The sequence below is a fragment of the Gavialis gangeticus genome, unplaced genomic scaffold (assembly GCF_001723915.1).
Source record: "Gavialis gangeticus isolate Ggan-Ray unplaced genomic scaffold, GavGan_comp1, whole genome shotgun sequence".
NCBI lineage: Eukaryota > Metazoa > Chordata > Crocodylia > Gavialidae > Gavialis > Gavialis gangeticus.
In genome coordinates, this window is record NW_017729032.1 from 97290514 (window position 1) to 97296300 (window position 5787).

Sequence of the window (5787 nt, forward strand, 5' to 3'; positions counted from 1 at the left end):
GCCTGACCAGTGCCGCATAGAGGGGGAGGATCACCTCTTTTGACCTGCTTGAAATGCATCTGTGGATGCATGACAAGGTACGGTTGGCCTTCCTAACTGCCTCCCCACACTGCTGACCCATGTTCATCTTGGAGTCAATGATGACTCCGAGATCCTTTTTCGCTTCCATGCTGACAAAAGGGGAGTTCCCCAACCTGTAGGTATGGTGCCGGTTGTTCCTCCCCAGGTGCATCACCTTGCACTTGTCTGTGTTGAAACCCATCCTATTCTCATAGATAGATTCATCCTATTCTCATAGATAGATTCATGTATTCATGTATTAGATTCAGATATTCACGTGCTGTGAATACATGGATCTAAATCAAATCAGGCAATCCACATTTCCCCAGCCATATTTTTTTATAACACATGTCAAATCTGCTTACCATTGTCTACAGTGCAATTACTAGCAACCATCTGCAGGGGGTATATCCTAGGTTCTCCAGTGCCGTACAAATCAGAACCATTCTGTGGTGTATTGTGGGACAACTTGTCTTTTCTTAATAGTCCCAAGGGTTAATGTTATTTTAGCCAACCAGCAGATATGCCTTTATTAGTCCTATAGTGCTGCTCAGTTTTTTTTATTTATAGATCTGGGAAAGAACTATGGATTTGTTGGAGGATCTTCACATGTTCATGATGCAGGGTAGCCATTCAAAAGGACAATGGAAATTCTTTTAGGATCTACAGAAATGTGAAAGGACACTGGACTGGAGGGCATGGAATTAGCAGACAGTGGATTTGAAAGACACGATGCATGTGGTGATTGCAACCTTATCCCTATGTGTGCATGGGTGTTTCTGAAGAAGGAGAATAAGAATAGTGAGATGGGGTCAATTTGCAGACCTCGAATGATCAAGAGTGGCTCCTAAACTTCTTCATGAGGAAGCAAGCCTTCACAGACCTGCGTAAGGAACTTCATCCGACCTCCAGAACCAGGCCAGATGACTAAGGGAATCCATGCTGGTACAGGTGCAGGTTGGTATCACTCCAGAACAGTGTTTCCCAACCAGTGCGCCATGGCACAAAAGCGTGCCATCAGAAATTAACAGGTGTGCTGCAGAATTTTGCCAGGGCACTAGAATGAGCTACAATAGGTATGAGGATGGGGAATGCCTTAAGAAGTGTGCCACAGAAAATTTGTACTAATGTAAGTGTGCCTTGGCCTGGAAAAGGTTTGGAAATACTGCTCTAGAAGCTAGTTTCTTCACACTCTTCACACTTCCTTCTTGCACTGCTAACCAGCTTGGTGTTGGCATGTCAACTACAGTTAATGGAAGATTGTCATGCTATAATGGAAACCCTTTTTTATGACAGTTGTTTGCACAGAGGCTGTTAGAATCAGGAATGTGCTTAAAGTAATAGCTAATTTTTCAAACAATTGGAGTTCCCTATCTGTATTGAGGTTACTGTTGTTACCTGTGTCCATAATTTCCCCTACTTAAGTAACTAGTAAATATATTAAACAAAAAAATACGACTACTGTCTTGTTTTGCAGGGCTTGGAGAGAGATTCACAAATGACATTGTAGGAAGTGATGGCAAGATGCGTGGTGTCAGGGCTCTGAGGAGGTCAGATTTACATTCTTGGACAAGCTGAACACTTATCCCCATCAGAGGGATACACATATCCACCACAATTTGAGGAACATCACTTGTCCCTTCCTGCCATAATTTATGGAGCTGTATCCAGTCAACATATGGCCACGCAAAATGGAGGTGGAATACATATTTTGAAATTTGAAGGTGTAGTGACATCACCCCAAAATCCTTTAGATGCCAGCTTGAATGCTAGCTTGTTGCACTCTGACCTATGTTGATGAAGCTAGATGTATTTTTTTGCAGGGAGTGGACCATGGGTCCTGACAGACTCCTTGGCTAACTTGCACACCCATAAAATGTCTCTATAAGCAAAACAGTGCATAAGTCAAGGAGGATAGGGAAATTAGGAATGGTATATATGCTCCCATTTTTGCTATGTTTGGTGATCTTACTAAGTAATTTCTTCCTAATGTGTATGTTGTTCTGCAGATGGGGAGATACTGTTCAAAAGTTGTGAAGATTTATTACAGAGCTTTAAATTGCCTGCTGTACTTATTTTCTTAAAACTTCTAGAGTGAGAGGGCTGTTAACCTGCACAGGTTATTTTTTCTCCAATAAAAGTTTATGGATTACGGTAGATAAGGGTTGATTTTTTTCTCCCCTGAATTACCAGTAAGTATCAATTTAAATGTAAATCTCTGTGCTTGCTTGTCTGGGGTCATGGAGTGCCATTTTATAAGCTTGTGTAGATTGCTTGATCTCTTTTATATACTTCATTAAAACCTTTTGGCATACCTGTGGCCTCCTGTGTCCTTACAAGTGAGTGTGGAACCAGAAGTGATTGAACAATTTTCCAACTTTATTAAGTCTACACATACATACAAGTAGAAATTTCTGAACAGTGTAAAGCTGCTGACTGCCAACAGCAGGGAATTTTATTTCTTAATTTTAGAGCCAAGTGCAAACAAAGCCAAAGAAAACTCCAAAGCAAATGAAAACTGCACCTTCTGAAAGCTAAAGTGCAAATAAAAAATTCAGGTGGCATCAACAGTAGTGCTATTTGCTGCCTGTATTACCTCTCTTGTTTTCCTTCTGTTGACCCTTAAAGTAGGTTTGGGTGTCTGAGGGTTTCTTTTGGCAGTCCCTGTTCTTGTACAAAATGAGTCCTTCAATGGAGTGAATGTATAAGCACATTTTATTAGAATTTTCAATTATGAATATTACTAGGAAATAAAGAACAACACATCTTGATATACTGCTACATATCTAAATATACTTTTATGATCCAAGCATAATTATACAGTCTTACAACTTAGAAACTTATGAATTGGCCAGCCTGCTGGGGAGGTCTTACCCAAATTTAGAGACTAAGGTCTAAGAAGTGTTGGATCTTCATTACATCTGCAGATGGGAACCTCAGCAAAATATGTCTAGAAGGGCCTGTCTAAAGCATCAAGCCCCTTTTTAATCCCCCTTCTCAAACAAAGGCTTTCAACATTACTTGATAGAAACTTCAACAGATATGGTAACAAAGGGATGCCATTATGTAATTCTATTAGTCAAGAGAATATACACTGATTTAATCCCTTAATCAAGATTAGATGTCCTAAAACGGACTATTCTTCAAAGAAGCTTGTCTAGCCAGTTACTGTGTTCTAGGGCTGTGCAAAATTTCACTACCAGTTCTGTTTCGATGCTGTTTCAACTCGTTTCAAGATTGAAACAGTGAAATCAGAATGAAACAGATATTGTCGAAACAGCCTCGAAACAAAACGAGGCAAGTTGAAATGTTTCGCTGTTTCGCCCATGGGCTATAATGGGGAAGATTGAAACAGCCTATAACTTTGTCATTTCTGGCCTGATTTGGACAAAACTTACAGGAATGGTAGCCACTTCTGAGGGCATGAAACCTGCCAAGTTTCAAGGAGATAGGTGCAGGGGGGGTGGGGAAATTGCACTCCAAAGTCTTGAAAGCAAAACTCATGTCACGTGTACGTTAAACCACAGTGGGCTAAAAACTGCAAGCATGTGAGCCCCTGCAGAGGCCACAAAGCCTGCCAAGTTTCAAGGAGATAGGTGCAGGGTTTTCAGGGGAACTGCACCTCGAACTGCAGACAAGCAAAACTCGTGACATGGGTGACACTGTGTGTGTTAAGGTGCAGCAGAGTGAAAGCTGCAGGCCTGCTAGCCCCTGCTGAGGCCACGAAACATGCCAGCTGTCAAGGAGATAGGTGCAGGGGGCTTCTGGGGCCCTGCACCTCTAGCTGCTGACAGACAAAACTCGTGACATGGGTGCTTGTGCAACTGCTGCCTCTCATCAGGCAGCAGGACTGAAGATTCCCTATCACTTGCCACCACAGACTGGGGGGTGATAATTGACCACAGTATGAACATGAGCTGGCAGTGTGATCCTGTAGCCAGCAGAACCAACAATATGCTAGCTTGCATCAGTTGATGGACCTCTAGCAAAACCAGCAAAACCGTTGCAAAGAAGTGATTCTCCTGCTCTACTCGGCACTGTTGAGACCACAGCTGGAGTACTGTGTCCAGTTCTGGGCTCTGCACTTTAACAAGGACATGGTAAAGCTTGACAGAGTCCACAGAAGGGCTACCCATATGAACAGAGACTTGTATGGCAAGCCATACGAGGAAAGGCTGAGGGACCTGGGATCTTCAGCCTGAAAAAGAGCAGCTTGAGAGGGGACTTGGTAGCAGCTTACCACTACATCAGAAGTGTAAATCTAGGGTTTGGTGAACAACTGTTCACCAGGGTACCCTTGAGAAAAACTAAGAGTAATGGTCACAAACTCCTGGAAGATCATTTCAGGCTTGTTTCAGGCTCAACATTAGGAGAAACTATTCATAATTAGGGTGCCCAGACTGTGGAATAAGCTCCCTCCAGAAGTGGTGTCATCACCTACCCTGGAAATCTTCAAGAGGAGACTAGACAGTCACTTTGCTGGGGTTGCTTGACCCCCAGTTGTCTTTCCTGCTTGGTGCAGAGGTGCAGGGCCCCAGAACCCAGACTCACCCTGCACCTATCTCCTTGACAGCTGGCAGGCTTCATGATCTCAGCAGGGGCTAGCGAGCCTGCAGATTTCACCCTGCTGCGCCTTAACACACACAGTGTCACCCATGTCACGAGTTTTGTTTGTCCATAGCTTGAGGTACTGTTTCCCCAAACCTCTGCACCTATCTCCTTGAAACTTAGCAGGCTTTGTGGCCTCCGCAGGGGCTAGCATGTCTGCAGTTTTGACCCATACATGTGACATGAGTTTTGCTTTCAAGACTTTGTGGTACAGTTTCCCCAAATCCCTGCATCTATCTCCTTGAAATTTGGCAGGCTTCATGCCCTCAGAAGTGGTTACCATTCCTGCATGTTTTGTCCAAATCAGGCCAGAAATTGTAAAGTTATAGGCTGTTTCAACCTGCCCCATTATAGCCTATGGGCAAAACAGCAAAACTATTTCCGCAGAACGGAACAGAACAGCTGTTTCAAATCGAAACAAAATTTGAAATGAAATGCTGTTCCATCAAAATGTTGAAATGCTGGTCAAAATGGACCACTGCTATGTTACAGAGCCCTGCTCTGTTCCTTTTACGTTGCTTCCCTTAGAAATAGTACAGGTAAAAGCTAAAATTAATGCAAGCTACAAGGATACTAGCTCAACATGAAGGTCTACGCTTGCCTTTCCTTTCTGGTCTTGTTATGAGCAGAGCAGTGCCGTGCAGTATAGAGTAAAAGGCTCAGGAGGTTGCAAGAATTGTTCAAGTCCATCTCCTGAACTGTATAAAGGTTATGGTAATGCACAAGGGAAGGCAGAAAAGCAGGAGTTTAAAGTGTGAATGGTTACTCACTTGAAGAAGCACTTTTAATTCAAGGAGCACATATATACCCTTGTGGGTATTATCCATGTGTAAGATCCATACATAGTACTTGATCCAATACAGAACACCGGAGAGAGGCTTGGCCCTGTATTGGGACTATTATCAGTGCTGGTTCACCTCCCTGTCCAGAGACATGGCTGTATATGGGGAACTTTTGAATACTTAGATTTGTTTGTAACCATTCCAGATAGACTTTCCAAGAGTGTCTGGTTCTGCTCTCTCTACAGTCTCTCTTTTCAAGAATATCACAAAGTTTTTTGCTTCAGTTCTACCCATACAGCAGCAGTTCCTTCAATCCCCCCATGCCTCCCTCTGCCCA